This window comes from Gadus morhua, chromosome 5, assembly GCF_902167405.1.
Source record: "Gadus morhua chromosome 5, gadMor3.0, whole genome shotgun sequence".
NCBI classification, from domain to species: Eukaryota; Metazoa; Chordata; class Actinopteri; order Gadiformes; family Gadidae; genus Gadus; species Gadus morhua.
Window position 1 is genome coordinate 23,045,933 of NC_044052.1, and position 19,359 is coordinate 23,065,291.

Genomic DNA, 19,359 nt, shown 5'->3' on the forward strand with positions numbered 1-19,359 from the left:
ACTCCTCTTTAAAGATCTGGGTGAACACTCCTGAGTACACTGAGGCTGCTCTGATATCAATGTCACACTCTACCAGGTCTGCCTCGTAGAAGATCAGGTTGCCTTTCTCCAGCTGGTTAAAAGCCAGTTTTCCCAGAGAAACAATGATCTCCCTGCTCTGTGCAGTCCAGTTTGTGTCTGTTTCAGTTAACAAACGATACTTCCTGTCCCCCTGTATGGACTGAACCCTCAGGAAGTGGCTGTACATCTGAGTCACAGTCTTGGGCGTTTCTTCTCCTATCTGGGATGTTTTGAAGAAGTCCTCCAGGACTGTAACAGTGATCCAACAGAATACTGGGATGTGACACATGATGTGGAGGCTTCGTGATTTCTTGACGTGGGTGATGATTGTGCTGGCCAGCTTCTCATCTTTGAATCTCTTCCTGAAGTAGTCCTCCTTCTGTTGGTCGGTGAACCCTCTCACCTCTGTCACCATGTCAACACAATGAGCAGGGATCTTATTGGCTGCCGCAGGGCGTGTGGTTATCCAGATGCGAGCGGAGGGAAGCAGGTCGCCCCTGATGAGGTTTGTCAGCAGCATGTCCACCGAGGTGGACTTTGTGACATCATTCCATATCTTGTTGTTCTGGAAGTCCAGAGGAAGTCGACACTCATCCAGTCCATCCAAGATGAAGACAACTTGGAACCGGTCGTATCTGCAGATTCCTGCTTCTTTGGTCTCAATAAAGAAGTGATGAAGAAGTTCCACCAAGCTAAATTGTTCCCCTTTCAGTAAATTCAGCTCTCTGAAAGTGAGGAGAAATGTAAAGTGTATGTCGTGGTTGGCTCGTTCTTCAGCCCAGTCCAGGATGAACTTGTGTGTTAAGATGGTTTTACCAATACCGGCCACTCCAGTTGTCATCATTGTCCTGATTGGTTGATCGTGTCCGGGTAAGGGTTTAAAGAGGTCTGCACATTTGGTTGGTTTTCCTTCCTTGGCTGGTTTCCTGGAAGCGGTTTCAATCAGTCTGACCTCATGTTCCTTGTTGACCTCTCCACTGCCTCTCTCTGTGATGAAGATCTCTGTGTAGAAGTCATTCAGAGGTGTTGAATGACCTGCTTTAGCGATTCCCTCAAACACACACCAGAACTTCTTCCTCAAATGAGACTTGATTTTATGTTGGCACTCGACAGCAGCAGCTCCTAAATGGGAAAAAAACAGTAGACATCAGTTAGTGGATGGTGGCATCAGTTGGAACATGTCAATATTTCCTGTTGAATTATCAATTTCATGATATTTAGTGGCTTCATTACTTGTGGTCAGAAAAGCTGGTTGTGACAAAGAGTGCATGTTACAGATTCAAAATGTTCAGGACATTTCGTTTTTCCACAGCAATATGATTGGTCTAATGATAATACTAATGATAATGAATTTGTGTAAAATGAAATGCTGACATCACAAGATAGTGTTGCATCTCTTCCAATGAGTTATTCTGCTGTTGACCTGCAGCTTATGTTTAATATTCTTATTAATTATAATAATATTAATAATTACATTGAATAACATTTTATTTCAAGGCACATTTCATGACACCCAAGGTCGCCTTAAATTCATAAAACAATCTAGGGTCACAAACAGCAAGAGCTGCATCGTCAACAGCATTATCAAAACAAGACATAAGACCCGTGTAGGAGGAGGTAAGAACAGCAGTGAGGAGACCCAGGTAGGAGGAGGTAAGAACAGCAGTGAGGAGACCCAGGTAGGAGGGGGTAAGAACAGTGAGGAGACCCAGGTAGAAGTGGGTAAGAACAGTGAGGAGTCCCAGGTAGGAGGGGGTAAGAACAGCAGTGAGGAGTCCCAGGTAGGAGGGGGTAAGAACAGCAGTGAGGAGACCCAGGTAGGAGGGGGTAAGAACAGCAGTGAGGAGACCCAGGTAGGAGGGGGTAAGAACAGCAGTGAGGAGACCCAGGTAGGAGGGTGTAAGAACAGCATTGAGGAGACCCAGGTAGGAGGGGGTAAGAACAGTGAGGAGACCCAGGTAGGAGGGGGTAAGAACAGTGAGGAGACCCAGGTAGGAGGGGGTAAGAACAGCAGTCAGTAGACCCAGGTAGGAAGGGGTAAGAACAGTGAGGAGACCCAGGTAGGAGGGGGTAAGAACAGCAGTCAGTAGACCCAGGTAGGAGGGGGTAAGAACAGTGAGGAGACCCAGGTAGGAGGGGGTAAGAACAGCAGTCAGGAGACCCAGGTAGGAGGGGGTAAGAACAGCAGTGAGGAGACCCAGGTAGGAGGGGGTAAGAACAGCAGTGAGGAGACCCAGGTAGGAGGGGGTAAGAACAGTGAGGAGACCCAGGTAGGAGGGGGTAAGAGAAGCAGTGAGGAGACCCAGGTAGGAGGGGGTAAGAACAGTGAGGAGACCCAGGTAGGGGGGGGTAAGAACAGTGAGGAGACCCAGGTAGGAGGGGGTAAGAACAGTGAGGAGACCCAGGTAGGAGGGGGTAAGAACAGCAGTGAGGAGACCCAGGTAGGAGGGGGTAAGAACAGTGAGGAGACCCAGGTAGGAGGGGGTAAGAACAGCAGTGAGGAGACCCAGGTAGGAGGGGGTAAGAACAGTAGCCCAACGGGGATACGAGGGGAACCCCCAGTAGAGGGTCATTACAGCGAGTAGGCCAGTGAGAACACATGTGTTTTGAGGAGGGATTCAATGTTATCAGGGTGTCTCTTTCAGTTCAGCTCAGAGCCCCAGCACCCACGGTGCTGAGAGCCCTAGCACCCACGGTGCTACGAGCACTAGCACCCACGGTGCTGAGAGCCCTAGCACCCACGGTGCTGAGAGCCCTAGCACCCACGGTGCTGAGAGCCCTAGCACCCACGGTGCTACGAGCACTAGCATCCACGGTGCTGAGAGCCCTAGCACCCACGTTGCTACGAGCCCTAGCACCCACGGTGCTCAGAGCCCTAGCACCCACGGTGCTGAGAGCCCTAGCACCCACGGTGCTGAGAGCCCTAGCACCCACGGTGCTGAGGCGGGAGGTGGGGACGGTGAAGACCAGCTGAGGATGACGAAGGGAGCGGCAGGGCCTGTCCTCCTGGAGGAGGTCGGGAGATAAGTGGGGGCCACGTTGTGGGGGGCTTTGTCGGTGAGCAGAAGGGTTTTAAGGTCAATGCGGTGTTGGACAGGGAGCCAGTGTAGTCGGACGAGAATGGGGTTGATGTGGTCGGGGATTTGGTGCTGTAATGATGATGTTGAACATTCTTTAACCTGAGATCCCCACCATTACCCTACATATCCGGATCAAACCATTTAACCTGATACCCCACAACAACCCTACATACTGGATCAAACTATTTAACACCAAAGAGGAAAGATTGTCTCCACATTGAAGTTTGAAGTCTCACATTATGTAATTTAGTCCGAAGAGAACAAATAATATTCTCCTACTGCTCATCAAAATGTGTATTTCTTCCGTTTTCAAAATAAGAGCCTCTTACCGCCCCGCAGTGTGTCGGCCAGTTCCTCCTGGTTCATCTCCATCAGGCAGAGGATTGTGATGTCCACCACTCCCTCTATGGCGCGCCCCCTCTGCTCCTCCTTCTTCTTATCATCCACCTCCTCCTCCCTCTGACTCTCTGAGCATTGTGGGTAATCTGAGAAGAGATCCCTCCAGAGCTTCTTCAGCTCCTTGTCTAGAAAAGCGTGTGCGTTCTCCTCAGCCCTCTGGAACAGAACAAACATCAAGGATAACTTTACTCTGAACTCACTGAGGACATCAGAAGCATCTGTCCTGGATTCACGTCCCGCTGGACAAGAGATGCTTTCTAATGTTCATGGAGAGCTGAAGTCAAACGTCTCGGTGCACATTTACACACCTTGATCAGCTCTGTTTGATGTTGCTGTAGAGACTGAGCACTGGTAACCTTTGACGTCATCTGGTGTCTTTGGGAAACACACACACACACACACACACACACACACACACACACACACACACACACACACACACACACACACACACACACACACACACACACACACACACACACACACACACACACACACACACACACACACACACAATTCTATTTCGCCAGACTTGTAGAAGTCAGTATCAGTAGAGACTGATAACAACCAAGTGGTCTGTTTTCATCGTCTGTTTGAACCCCTACCTCTCCTCTCTGGAGGGGCGTCCATCTTTAAAGGTAACAGGTATATCCATAGACCAGTCACTCTTCATGGAGACACAGTTGGGTCCAGGGGAGTCTGCTCTCTCCTGCTGGACTCTACTAGAAAAACAAGAACCAGGATTTATGGACGTTCGATGGAAGCTGTATCTTTATGATCTCTGATAAATCCTCACCTCTTCTTGATAGACTGATTTCCATCTTTAAAACTAACAGGTGGATCCATAGAGTGGCCACTCTTCATGGAGACACAGCTGGGTCCAGGGGAGGCTGCTCTCTCCTGCTTCTCTGGGCTTCAACACACACACACACACACACACACACACACACACACACACACACACACACACACACACACACACACACACACACACACACACACACACACACACACACACACACCTTTTACTCAGACTAATGATGGAGTCATGATCAGACCTGCAAACTCCTCAGAGGAAAAAAGGTGACTGTCACGGGGGGATTTTTTTTGGATTGTAATATGCAAATTACACTAGTCTGAGCGTGACTTAACAAAACTCAGCATACTTTATCAAAAATCAAAGTCAAAACATCCTTGAGGCTTATAAAAAGTATTTTATTTACAACTGTCACAAAAAAATCTTTTGGACTCTTAGCCTGTGGGGTGTTCCACAAAGCCGGTTTTATTACATAACCGGGTAAGTTAACCCAGGGTTTGCTGTAACCCTAGGTTTTCCGTTCCAAAAGGATCACGGTATGTTAGTTGTAGGGATGGGCGTGAGGAATCGATTACTCGAGTACTCCTCGTTATAAATGAACTCGGTTGGTGGACAGGCAAACTCGAGTTTGCACATACACACACAAACAAAGTTTTCTGAAGCAAATGTATACATTTTCTGTCGGCGCCACTAACCCTGCGTTCACACCAAAAGATGCAAAAAGTTGACGCGCGTCGTGATCCCATTCAAAGTGAATGTACTTGATCCGCTGACCGCTTGGAAGCCATCGGAGTACATATTTTTTTAGAAGAAAGGGGTTATGTGGTAGGATCTTTAAGAATGCTTAACTGGGATATTTAATAATAATAATAATAATAATAAATTTTATTTATAATGCACTTTATATTCAAGAATCTCAAAGTGCTTCAGAGAAAAAAAAAAAAATTATATATTCATGGCTGAAATATTAAGTATAATGCTTTTGACGTGTAACTAACGCATTTACGCGGTCAGCGATCCGCTGCCAGGCTTTGGTTCTCCGGGTTGCAGAGGCTTTAGCGTTCCCTTTTCTTGTGATAATGTCCTTCTCCTCGTCATAGCTCTCGAGGGGAACCTGAAGTTCCATTTCTTTGAAATAAGCGGACCGTTTCGCCTTTTTTATCAGGGTTTCCATGATCCATCCCAGCTAGCATGTATATAGCGGACCACTGGTGGCGTTAGGACGGCAAGCCACCGGTGGTATGCCAACTGTGGCTCGACATCGGACCACTGACAGTTACAAAACACACATCGGGCCATCGGCGGATTTTGGTAGGTAATCCGCGATGGTGTGCGAGTACAGCTGCACTGTCAAGGCGGTGGCATGTCACCTTCGGACCGCTGGAGGCCCGCTACTGTTAGTTCGCGCATTCAATACGGCGGCTTGCCACCCTCGGACCGCTGGAGGACCGCTAGACTCTACCCGTTTAATAACGGAAAATATATTTTCCGTTATATAACGGACGCCAGCATCAAGACTCGATCCAGACATAGAATGACTAGGTAAGTAAAACATCTCTTCTCCATATCTCCACTGTTTTAATTAAATATACCATCATTTTCACCTATATAAAAAAAAAAAAAAAGTAGCCTATTTAGACCGTGTCTAAATAGTCTGTTTCCAAAATGGACCGCTGGAGGCCCGCTTGTTACCACTGAGTTAGTATCAACCCTCGCGCATTCAATATGCGCGAGGGTGGCGGCTTGCCACCCTCGGACCGCTGGAGGACCACTACACTCTACCCGTTTAATAACGGAAAATATATTTTCCGTTATATAACGGACGCCAGCATCAAGACTCGATGCAGACATAGAATGACTAGGTAAGTAAAACATCTCTTCTCCATATCTCCACTGTTTTAATTAAATATACCATCATTTTCATATATATATATATATATAAAAAAAATGTAGCCTATTTAGACCGTTAGTCTGTTTCCAAAATGTTGCCTTTTTGTTGTGTGGCATCAACAACATACCGGTAGGGTAGGCCTACTGGCTTGTAGAGTTACCGTTACCTCAATCGTTTGACTAATAAATGAGGCCAGTAGGATAAACAAAGATCGTCTCGTATATAAGTGGCTGCGCTGGAATATTTTACTCACACATGATAAATGTAAACAAACAAACAAAACCAATTTGTTTTTTTTGTTTGTAACGGTTAGTAACGATGCTATCGCGAAATGGGGTATTGATCGACAAGCAGTTTTAGATGTCGTGGGTTGATGGGCAAAGACAAATCACAGTATGACTTTTTCGAAATTAAGACTACTGGGGCCGGTGTTGTGTCGAGATCTGTTTCCCCGTCGAGATGTTTTGCACCAACTGGGCGTAAGCCTGGTCGTAACTACGCCTGGTCGTAACTTGGCGTTCTAAGTCCAACCTAACCGTTACGCCGGTTGCACCAACTGGGCTTAGCGTTCTTTTCACTTAAGCCCAGTTCAGACCAAAGATTCACCTTGCAACGGCTTGCAACGAGACGGTTTTAGAACGTCGCAGGGGCGGTGTGAACGGGTCGTTGCAAGCCGTTGCAAGCCGTCGCAAGCCGTTGCAAGGCGTCGCAAGCCGTTGCAAGGCGTCGCAAGGCGTTGCAAGGAGTCGCCAGAGATTGAACATGTCAAATCGCAAGGTCCAGTTTTAGAACGCGGTGATTTAACTATTCCTCTTCAGCCAATCACAGCACAGAACAACTTGTACGTCACGGCCTTACTCCGTCCCGGTACCGTACTGTCGTATTTTGTTGATGTATTTTGCACTTTTAATCTTGCTGAACTCTACGACGAATAATTGTGTCCAAATACAGATATGAGGACGACAAATGACCTGAAAAGATTTGGTTGGGGTTTGTCTCATTTTGCCTGCATTTACAGTGTGGGCGCAGAATTCGACGGTGCGCTAGATTGATTGTGGCATCGTTGATTGCGACCTGCGTTGCTTGTGGACTCTGTGATGATCGCAGACACGAATAATAGTGTCCAAATACAGATATGAGGACGACAAATGACCTGAAAACACTTGGTTGGGGTTTGACTCATTTTCCCCGCATTTACAGTGTGGTCGCAGATTTCGACGGTCTGCTGTCATGAATTGTGACCCATCTGGAATTTCGACCTGCTGCTTGTGGACTCTGTGATGATCGCAGACATGAATAATTGTGTGCACATACAGATATGAGGACGACAAATGACCGGAAAATGCAATGTATCCAACAACGGGTAATCTAAACTAACTGTAAACTCCAGGGGTCTCATTTATAACCGTTGCGTACGCACAAAACGGGGCTGAAAGTTGCGTACGTGACTTTTCACGCCAAGGTTGTGATCTATAAAAAACCAACTTGACGGGAAAATGTGCGCAGCCCTAAGCAAACTCTGACCCATGCGTACGCATGGTTTGGAGGAAAAGGAGAATTGGCGACACAGACGGTGTGGTGGTGAACTGAAGTCAGACCGAAGAATTGCAGAGTGAGAAGAACGATTATGTTTTATCATCGCCCTTCATCAATTTAATTTCAACCCGTATCATGCGTTAAATCCTAATCAGAATAATTTAAGTCCACTGCGTTATTTCTCAGTTATAACTCCAGAAATATCTCCTTAGAATAGAAATAAAAAGAAATTCTCTATATTTAATCCCGTCACTCCATACTGTCCACTGACGGCGCGACTGCATGGAATAAAGCATCTGTCCAACATGTGTCAATAACATAATATTTTTATGTGACACTGTAAACACATGATCAAATGTCAATTAAATCCCAAGTGTGAAAAACCAAGCCACACTCATCACAATCGTTGTCCGTTACTCTTGATGCTTTTCATGACAAATCAGGCATTAAAAAGGGGTTATGTTCAAGAATATTTTACGTGGGTAATTACAAACTGATTATCCAAGGCGTTCTCGTCAGTCTTATTACCGTAACCCTATAAATACAGAGGTGAGCGCCGTGGTAATGCTGCACCATATGGCACTTCTGGCGGACCATGCAGGATTCGGAGGGAGAGGGTATTTAGGGACCATAACGATTTATTGGTAGGCTACATAAAAATATGTAACTCTATGTCAGACCACTTCTTTTTTAATTCTGGGACTGTGCGCTCCGTGCTACTGACAGAGTTCACTGCTGCAGCAACATGTTGCCACTCACTCTGCTTTTTGTTGTAGGCGATTCCAATCCCGTGACCGCCGAACAAAACTACCTTTCGGGCCTCCATCTCACCCACAAGTGTCTCCACTTCAACCTCCATGAAATTTCGCTTTTTTGATTTTCTCAGTACTTCTGCCATTGTTTCCAACAAGACATAATACCGGCATCTGAGTCTGATCGCATTCATGAGGTCATTTGCATTGACCATTTATGGTTAAAAAGGGGCGTGTAGAGGGCGGAACGTGAAGCTGATTCAGCTGCGCACAATTATAGTCAGTATGTGATTTATAAAGCAAAGATTGCGTACAGGTGTGCGTACGCAGTGTTTTATAAATCTGAATATTTTTTGGCGCACGCAAAACTTGGCTTCTGGGCGTACGCACATTTTTAGTAACGATCCCACGCACAGTTTTATAAATGAGACCCCAGCTATTTACTCCAATGCAGATGTAGTGGAGAATGACAAAACATAGTAACTCTAGCCTACTCACAAGTAAAATAAAAATAAAACTAATTGCAAACCTTAACTAATCTAACCTAACCTAAGCAAATGATGATGTTGCAGCTCTCAGCATGTGCCAGAGCGTTCACAGTTGCTATGGAAACCACCTAGCGTCGCAGCCCATTGCAGCGCGTTGCAGCCGGTGTGAACTGCCCAGTTTTAGAACGTCGCAGCCCGTCTCGTTGCAAGGCGTTGCAAGGCGTTGCGAGTTGCAAGCCGTTGCAAGCCGTTGCAAGGTGAATCTTTGGTCTGAACTGGGCTTAAGACCAGGCGTAAATCCTACGCCTGGTCAGGGGCAGGCGTAGAGTTGAAATTCCAGGCTGTTTCTATAGCAATTACATCCAATCCAATGTAACTGCTCAGTACGCTTCACTAAACTGCATTTCAAAGCACAGCCGGCGATATGATCAGTGTTCACAGATCGACTGCCTGTCGGGAAGATATCGCTGGCCGATTAGTCCGTTCTCAACTTATAATCAGTTGCAAATGTTGTTTGAACTATGTTTATATGTTTTATATAGGCCGACAAATTAAACAAATCTCTCCTACAGTCTCAAAACAACTCAAAAAGACAACTGTCAAAAAGAACCATTCCCGTCTAAATGCCTGCTCGTCGTAAACCAGACATTACAAATACATATTTTAATTATATTCATTTGCAGTGTTTTATTGTTAGGCATTAACACAATTGATGAATGACAATGAGTAAACGAATGAATTATTTATTTCGGTGTCCAACAGCATGTCAAGTAAAATAGTAAACAGCTGTTGTCACGAGGTATCCTAGCAACGCGGTGATATGCGCATTCCATGGAACATTCACATGGCCGCGCATGTTTAAGACCGGGCGTAGTTGAGACCAGTCGTTGGTGCAACCGGCGTTAGTTCCATTCTAACGCCAGGTCGTAACTAAGACCTACTTAGCAGTTACGACCAGGCTTAGTTACGCCCAGTTGGTGCAACCGGCCCCTGGGGTTTATGGATGGCGTATGAGGTTTAACACAGGTCCTGTCACCAAAAAATGGTTAATTACAGCTCCGTTTTAGTTTCACCAATTCTGGTAGGCCACCCTCTCTCGAACAAGCCTCGGCTGTTATCATACCCATAGTGCTAGCCCCACACGTTTCTGTTTTGTGTGTGTGTGTGTGTGTGTGTGTGTGTGTGTGTGTGTGTGTGTGTGTGTGTGTGTGTGTGTGTGTGTGTGTGTGTGTGTGTGTGTGTGTGTGTGTGTGTGTGTGTGTGTGTGTGTGTGTGTGTGTGTGAGTGAGTTGATGCAGCCGTCTTTTGTGAAGAACAGATAGTGATGTGTTTTTTTTTCTCTCTCTCTTTATAGGTGACCAACAACAGTCTGTAGGCATACACTGTAAGGTAATTTAGGAATTTAATTTAATAGGCAACACTCGTGGCACAATGTCCAGTTACTGGAGCAAACGTAGAAGAATAGCTAGAGGGGTGGAAATGGATTTACAGAGCCTCGCTTCCTCTTCAGCAAAGTGTGGGGGGGAAGGGGTATATGAAGTGACTGAGGGTAGTGGGGACTATGTCCTACCAGGACAAAGCAGGACAACAGTGTGTGAGCTGGCCCTTTCAGGACAGAGTAGCACTACAGTGTGTGAGCAGGCCCATGACAATGATGATGATAGTGATGGTTGATTGAGTGATGACGATGATGATGATGATGATGATGATAATGATAATGATGATCATCATCATGACAGCGACGACACACAAAGTCAGTTAGCACAGTGGGCAGTTAGGAGAAGGATCAGCCATGCTGCGTTAGGGGATCTACTATCCATTCTGTCTGGCAAATTTCATGGGTTGCCAAAAGACCCAAGAACATTACTGAAAACAAAAACCACTCATGATGTTAAAAGTGTTTCAGGTGGTACTTACTCTCATTTCGGTTTTAATGACGCCATTTCGTCTCATCTTTCCAAAAACAACAATCCTTTGCCTTTAACAATACAAGTGAACATTGATGGCCTGCCCCTCTACAAAAGTTCAAATGCCCAGTTCTGGCCAATTTTAGGACTAATTGAGTGTTTCAAAAATCAGGTACAAACAAATAAGGATCCTTTTGTTATAGGAATTTACTTTGGAAATCACAAACCGACAACCCTTGACTTTCTGACAGACTTTGTTAGTGACGTACGTCTTCTGGAGAGAGATGGTTTCTGTTACCAGGGTGCCTCTGTTTCAGTCGCCCTGTCTGCAGTAGTTTGTGATGCACCTGCACGCGCGTTTGTCAGAAGTTCAAAGGGTCACACAGGATTTTTTTGCTGTCACAAATGCCATCTAAAGGGAGTAACCTATCAGGGTAGGATGACATTTCCACAATTTGATGCACCTGCTCGACTAGACAGTGATAATTTGGAGGAATTAAATGATGATCAGCATTTCACTGGATTTAGTCCATTCAGCCTTCTGTCCGTAGGAATGGTCACACAGTTTCCCCATGACTACATGCATGTGGTTTGCTTAGGGGTAGTGCAGAAACTGTTGTACTTCTGGATGAAAAAACCATTACACACTCGCATAGGTACACCTGCTGTAAAAGAGGTGTCAACTGAACTCTTGCGCTATCGTTCCCATCTTCCAAGCGAGTTCAACCGTAAGCCCCGACCTCTGTCCGAATTTGAGAGATGGAAAGCTACTGAGTTTCGCTCATTCCTACTATATACTGGGCCAGCATGCTTAAAGGGTAGAGTGCCGACACCAATTTATGACAACTTTATGTTGCTGTCTGTGGCCATGACCATCTTACTTAGTGTCACCTTAGTGGGAGATAAGGCAGACTATGCCCACACCCTACTCTTGGCATTTGTAAAGCACTGCAGCGAAGTCTATGGTAGGGAGTACGTTGGGTACAACATGCATGCATTAGTTCACCTTAGTGCACAAACAGAGAAGTATGGAGTGTTCGACAACGTATCATGCTTCCCATTTGAGAACTTCCTTGGGCAACTAAAACACATGATCAGAAAGCCAAACAAGCCCCTAGAACAGGTCATCCGCCGCTTGTCTGAGAGGAGCTTTAAGTCCAGCGAGTGTGTTACTAGTGTGACGTCCAGTCTATCCATCAAGCATTTCAGTGGCCCTGTACCACCTCACATTAGTGCAATCAAGCAGTTCAAAAAAATGACTGTTCAGGGGGCCGTCATCCAGGTTTCAGCCAGTGACCGTTGTGTGGAGCTAGCTGGGGGAAGGATAGTGGTAATTGACAACATCGTAGTTGACAACAAGGCAGACGTCCACATAGTGTTTAGGCCATTCACAAAGCTCTGCAACCTCTTCCACTATCCCCTTGAATCCTCTGAAGTTGGCATCTATCATCTATCTGCCCTGACACCCCAACTGCACCACACTCTAGCTGCCCACATAAAGAGGAAATATGTCCTGCTTCCAGTTAAGGATGGTTTTGCTGGGCTACCAATGGTACACCAGTAGGACTGCTGTTTTTGTATGTTTGCTTAAGTGTCACAGTTTTGTTCAGTTTTAACAGCTGATATGTTGTATCTGCCCATATCCTAAATCTGATGAATGGATTGAATGTTTTAGAAATTATAGTAGATAATTTTGTATTCACAAGTGTCCCAACTCATGTGGAATTGCTGTAGCAATTGTTATTATATTATTATATAGGTATTTAGCATTAAGATGTCACTATTTCTCCCTTCAACAGACATACAAGATACATCATACAAGAAAATATATTTATATTTATTTTATTTTATTTATTTTTATTTATTAAGAAATGTATTTAGTTGTGTCCTTCCCCGGGGAGGGGTTCATTTTTACTGTTCCCAACACATGGATTGCTTCCAATAATAAATGCTACTGTCCACCTTACACATCCAAAGAAAAAGTCAAGAAGGCTGCCTTAGCAAATGAATCCCCTGACCCCCAGACATGGACCTTGTATCCAGTGGTCATACTTAAAGTTAAAGGTAGGATTTGTGTATATTTACACATCATAATGTAGTGTTTTGCTTTGGGAGAAAATGTTTCAGATTAACTATTGGAATGTTGTTTGTTTGATTTTGTTGTTTGATATAGAAACGTATAAAAAGGCCCACAATTTTTATATGAAGGCAAAAAAAGGAGAGTCATTGGATACCACCGATGATGTGAAAAGAAAAAGAAAGTAAGATCATCATAATTTTTCACAATGATGTGCAATATTATATTAAAAGGGAAGAAAATCTGGTACCACACGGATGTCTTTTTTAAATAATAATAATACTTCTTATTCGGTTGGTTATTTATAGAAAGGCGGAGTATGTGTTAACATGTGTAACATTATGGCATTTATAACTAATCATCAATTCACCAATGATAATACCCTTAACTTTTTGTAATTTGTTTCATCTCAAGGCCAAATATGAAATTTTCCCTGCCCGACTACTCCAGTGAAGACGATGACAATCGGAATCTCCCCCCGCCTCCAAAAATCCCAAGAGCACCAGCAAAAAAAAAAACTATTCCAAATTCAGGTTAGTGATCTCTCTGAAAAGAAATTCCATTTTCTTTATATTTATGCTTTGTCATGGTCTCTATCTCCTCTCTCTATCATGGTCTCTTTGACTTTTTGTGCACACACATTTGCCACCATGCCCTCTGCATAGCATTGCTTTGTTCATTTTATAAGTTGCTTTAAAAGTGCCAGTTAAGTGTAATTTAACACGCTTTTACTTTTCCAATCTGTTCAACAGAGTTGACCACCGTTACTGCTCTGCCAGTAGCACCACCGCTCTTCCGCTCCAGCCATGCCGGTAAATACATAATACAGTGCACAACAGTTGACAGTCCACACCCCTCTCCCTCTCCAAATGCCAGCTGCTTTGTTCATTGTGGAATGAGGTGTACTTAAATGTGTTTGTGTTTTGGAAAGGTATTGCATTACCTTACTCTCCACCTTTTGCTTTGGTAGTATAAAACATCTTGTTGGTAGTAAAAAGGGAACAAATGTAGCACAAGCCATGCGGATAAATACATAATTTGCTTTATGAACTCTGGGACTTTGTCCATGCTGAAATCCGTGTCGCGTTGGAAACCATTTTTACCATAATCTTAATCTCTTTCAAACAGCATACAGTGAGCCTGGCAGAAGACATTGTGGAGGTACAATCAATTAAATCTTCACCTCTTTTTTACCTTTGGTTATCATTTGGTCATTTCACTCAACACGCCTTTACTTTTCCAATCTGTTCAACAGAATTGACAGGTCCGACCTTTATTTTGCCACCTCCACCACAGCACCCAGCAACATTTTTCAACTCCATCGATGCCGGTAAATACTCTTCAATTGCCAATTGCTTTGTTCATTGTTTTGGACAAAAGTGCCAGTTAAGTGTAATGTCATACCATTGCAGTTATCATTTCACTAAACATGCCTTTACTTTTCCAATCTGTTCAACAGAGTTGACCACCGTTACTGCTCTGCCAGTAGCACCACCGCTCTTCCACTCCAGCCATGCCGGTAAATACATAATACAGTGCACAACAGTTGACAGTCCACACCCCTCTCCCTCTCCAAATGCCAGCTGCTTTGTTCATTGTGGAATGAGGTGTAGTTAAATGTGTTTGTGTTTTGGAAAGGTATTGCATTACCTTACTCTCCACCTTTTGCTTTGGTAATCAGTAATCAGTAATTCAGTAATCATCTCACTAAGTATGCCTTTTCATTTCCAATCTGTTCAACAGAGTTAACAAGTCAGACCACCACTCCTCCGTCAACTTCGCCCACATCTCTGCCAGTACCACCCCAGCAAGGTAGAACTGCATTTTCATTAATCTGGCGCCAATATTAAGGGAGAAACAAGCCATGAAGGCCTCATTATGTGGGAAGGACATTCATCCCTGATTAAGTCAGGCAATTTCAGTCTCAACTTCTTTACATTACATACACTTTTTGTGTCAGACCAATTCTAATATATATTTTTTTATTCATAGATTTTTACAGACTTGTTCTGCAGCACCTCCGCACAATTGAGGAGGAGCTGAAGGAGGTGAAGCAGCAGGTGGCGGTCAACACAGCCATGATACAGAGACTAGGTGGTGGTGGTGTGGCAGATCTCGGCCTTGTGGAAGACACCAACATGCCATTGAGCAATGCCGAGGACCTGGACGAGCTGGAGAGGCGGCTTATATCTGATGTGGACCTAAAAAATCAACTGGTATGTCTTTTTAAATGTTTTGCAATATGATTATTGTAGCTATACAATTCCTAGCCTGGCTCTCGTAATGAATGTGGCTCTGCCTTGCTTTAATGTTGACTACTCAATGATTCAAAAATGCCATTCAAATCATGGAATGAATGCCGGGAACTGAGACCATGTGTGCATCTGAAACACCTGTCGCGTTTCACATCTGTTTTCCCTTCCCCACTACATTTAAATGTTGACCACGTCATATTAAAAGCCAGGCTATCCACGTCCTTGTTGTGTTGTTAAACTTGAATCTCATTCCCAAGTGGAGCGTTGTGTGCTGAATACATGACATGTTGTCCATTTTTGTCACCATATAGCAAAACAGCTTAAGCCGAAAACAGCTAAAATGTTTGACTGGGAGTTATGCCACTGTAATTTTGGTCTTTGCATTTCAGGTGAACATACTTGCTATTTTGGGAGGGAAAACCACCAAAGACGCAGTGAAGAGGATGCTGGGCCGGGCTTTCAGGACGTCCCTGGCGCTCCAAATTAATTGGACTGGCGCAGCTGGAAAGATCGCTTTTAAGTCCCTAAACCTGAAGAGTGTGTTGCACAGTAAGTGATTTTGTGAAACTATTGTGAATGTGTTCAAGTATATAACCCCTGGCAAAAAAAAAGCATTTTGTGAGGGCACGCATACACATTGATGAAGGCAGACATGGAAGTGCTGAACATTAAAACTGAACTTTATTTAACTACTGCATCCTATTATACATGTAGGCTGTCTGCGTATCTTTGCGGTACAGAAGAGTGTTGAATGGGGAGTTTATATAGCCCCCGCCTAAACGCATGGCATTATGGGGAAGTGAAGTTTATATACACTACATGGGTTCTACATTTTTGTTTTCTCCCAGCTGCGCGACACTAGCTGCGCACAACTCAACCTCTGATTGTTGGAAACCGCTGTCGGTCAAAAAATTAGCTTACGTGGTTGGCTGCTGGTGTCTTGCCCCTCCTCACAACACTGTGTTTATAAACACGTGAATCCATGTATATTCTTCCATACACAACATCTCACTTACTCTTTGTTTTACTACAGGAGCCGTTCGGAGAGTGGTAACCACAGCCACTGAAGAGGAGCTTCAAAAAGAAGTCTCCCTGTATTTGAAGGGGGCGGCTGACAGGGAGGGAGGGAGAAAAGACAGGCAGAAAAGGGTGGGGGATGGGGAGTGTTGAGCCCATGTTGGCCATATGCTTATGAAATAAACAAAATGTATTGAACCTAATAGCCTATGTGTGGTGAGTCTGTGTAATAGTTGCTGAGGATATATGTTTTTGTACTGGATTACTAAATTATAGAACACATTAAAAGGTTTCTCATCAGCAGGCTGTCTTTACCTTGGTAAATTTTGGTAACTTTGGTAAGCCCAGTAAATAATTGTAATTTTTTTGATTGAGGGCAAATGGAAAGTGTTGTAATGTATTAAATTACTATTTTAGTACATCATTTGAATTATTATGGCCATAAATAAGACCATAAAGGCCATAAATAAGGCCAATTCGAAGCTGGTGGCCCACCATCGGTTCTCTGGTGGTTCGCCGGCGGCTCAAAAGCGGCACAAGGGCGGCCCTTTATCTGCAGCCGCTTTTGAGCCGCCGACGGACCACCAGAGAACCGATGAGCAAAACTCCAGCGGGCCACCGGTGGGTACCGCCGTTGGACCGCCAACTCTGCCGCTGGTGGGCCGCCAGTGGGCCGCTAACCTAATGCTATCTGGGATACATCACGTCTTTTTAGGTTTGGCGTGGACGCGCACAACCCTGTGTTGTTAACCAACCCCGAGTTGATTTGAACTAATGCATAACCGCTGCTGTGGAACCGAAAACTCTGGGTTAGTCGGCACAGGGTCAATCAACCTAGAGTTCAGCGTTAACTCAGTGTTTGTTAAACCTCCGTTCGTGGAACACCCCTCTGGACGAGGGTTTCGCAAGCTCTCTTGCGTTGTTTGGCCGCATGCATGCGCATGCAGATGCGGATGCGCATGCGCGGTAGCCAGGCGACCGTCTCATCCAATGGCGAGCTCAGTTGGCGCTGTGTGCTTCAAGATTCCGATTGGCCCAGAGAAATGTCAATTATAAGAAAGATTCTGAAGCAAGTGCTGAGATTCCGATTGGCCCAGAGAAATGTAAATTATAAGAATGATCCAATAATTTTTCGCAATTCTGCCCCCCCCCCCCCCCCCGGTTCTACACGATTCACGTGAATGACCAAATTGACCAAGAAAAACGGGGATTGTCGCCGAAAAGCGACAAGTTTGCAGCTTTGCATGATGCATCACTGCTGAGCTCTGAGAGTGACAGCAGTCACAGACAGAGAGATCCTCTTCTTACCTCTTAGCTTTGCTCCGGCGGCCATGTTCCCCAGACAGAGTGGTCTTAGAGGTAGGACCCCCCTCTTCTCTCTCCTCATCCATAGTAGACTGGAGACCTGGACACAAACACAACTCATCCATCACTTCAATTGCCTTTTGAACTTTAGCTGTTTATTGAGAGAGAAGATCTTTGTGACTGCTTCACACTAAAGCATTATAGACGTCATAGACCATCGATATGAACCCCACAACATAACCGCACTGCCCTCACTACAGTAGCTACAGATGTGTACAGCAGATGACAGATGAATTATTAAACACCTTGTAACTGTGCTTAAACTACAACACAAAAAAAGATATACAATAGACTTAAAAAAATCATTGCGGTACCATTAAAGTAAAGAACGTTAGAATAATTTCTCCACTGGACCAAAGTCTGAATTCTGTCACTTTACTGAACCACAGATTCCCTATCTATCAACTGGTGAAGCTCAACACATCGATAGTCAATACGAACAAATATTAACTTTTTTAAATATCAGCACATTGAAAGGACTTCTGTCACTTCCTTATTTTAATTCGGAGTAGCATCAGGACAAACGAATCACTTGAATATTGAACGCAGTGTCCGATTTACCACACGGGTCAGAAAAGCAGTGAAACATGAACCAAGGTTGCATTCTCTACAGTAAACGGTCTTTAATTGATAAGCGATACACGCAGACATATACCGAGATGAGGTCAATATTAACGATAGTAAGCTGGTTGTTCATTATCATATACATAAACGAAAGACAATAAAAACGGTAGTATACTGTCGGCCTACCTTACCTTATCGTATCTATTCCGGGATTAAAATGCGTCCATACGGTATAAAGTAATAAAAGTATAAATGTAAGGGAAGAAACTGAGGTTAAAGTGTTTATAAAACACTTTAACCTTTAACCTTATAAAAGTTAATCAGGTGAAAGGTTTAAAAAGCGGAGAAAGAAAGGCTCCAAGCTGCGACAAACTTATGAGGAAGTGAGCTGAACCGGTTTGACTCTCAGCCGCACCTCTCAGCGCGGGTAACGTGTTTTCGGGGAAACGAAGACACACGCATACTCCAAAAAAGACCTTTGGCTACCCAGAATGCATACTGTAAACAAAAGTGAACCCAAACATGTAGAAGCATAATCTTGGTCTCAAATGAAAGGTTACCCTCTGTGCTGTCTTGTGGACCATTTAGATAGCATACCAGATGTTCTGATATGTAATGGGACAGGTATAACCACACAAAAATCAAATTTTTAGCTATCCGACTCTGGGGAAGAGCCTGCTAGTTTACGCACACCCCTTGCGCATTTGTTTTCTCAACCACACGTGAGACGTTGTTTGACATGCTGGATATCGTCAGAAAGGTATTTTCATTGGCTATTAGGATATCTAAGGCCCGTCCCCGACCCTTCCTGTCTGCTGGTGTAGCTGTCAATGAAAGTATACACGCCCCGTTTTGATAGTGATCGCCTCATTGGCTTGTAAGGCTTGTAAACAAGGAAGTATTGGTCTTACAGACATGTGGGAGCATAGTGTGGGAGGGCTCTATGTCACCGTGAGACCCTGGCGAACACAGAGGATTCAATGAATCAGACGACAATAGCAGAATTCTAACCCTGAATCGCAGTTTTCTACAAAAAAACATAGTAGCGTTTCGGTTTTCTATTTTTCGGCTGCTTTGTATAAGATGGCTTGTGCATATACACAATGTAATTACACTAAAATAACATTGATATTCGATTTCTGCGGACTATT

General features: G+C 44.4%; 1 protein-coding gene and 2 long non-coding RNA genes across 4 annotated transcripts in view; 1 reads left to right on the forward strand and 2 right to left on the reverse strand.

Moving 5' to 3' along the window:
* The window catches only part of LOC115544457 (uncharacterized), a 993,561-nt gene that overhangs the window by 454,031 nt on the left and 520,171 nt on the right, over positions 1 to 19,359 (reverse strand). The window lies entirely within an intron of this gene.
* LOC115544498 (uncharacterized) lies at positions 3,974 to 18,932 on the reverse strand. 2 transcript variants are annotated; one of them, XR_003976873.1, is made up of 4 exons: positions 18,400 to 18,932; positions 17,588 to 17,684; positions 4,336 to 4,452; positions 3,974 to 4,261 (listed from the first exon to the last, which is right to left on the reverse strand). It is a non-coding gene; the product is annotated as an uncharacterized LOC115544498 (long non-coding RNA). The 2 variants fall into 2 exon arrangements; XR_003976874.1 differs by having other exon boundaries at positions 4,225 to 4,258.
* LOC115544516 (uncharacterized) lies at positions 14,578 to 17,048 on the forward strand. Its single transcript, XR_003976897.1, has 3 exons — positions 14,578 to 14,819; positions 15,000 to 15,223; positions 15,652 to 17,048. It is a non-coding gene; the product is annotated as an uncharacterized LOC115544516 (long non-coding RNA).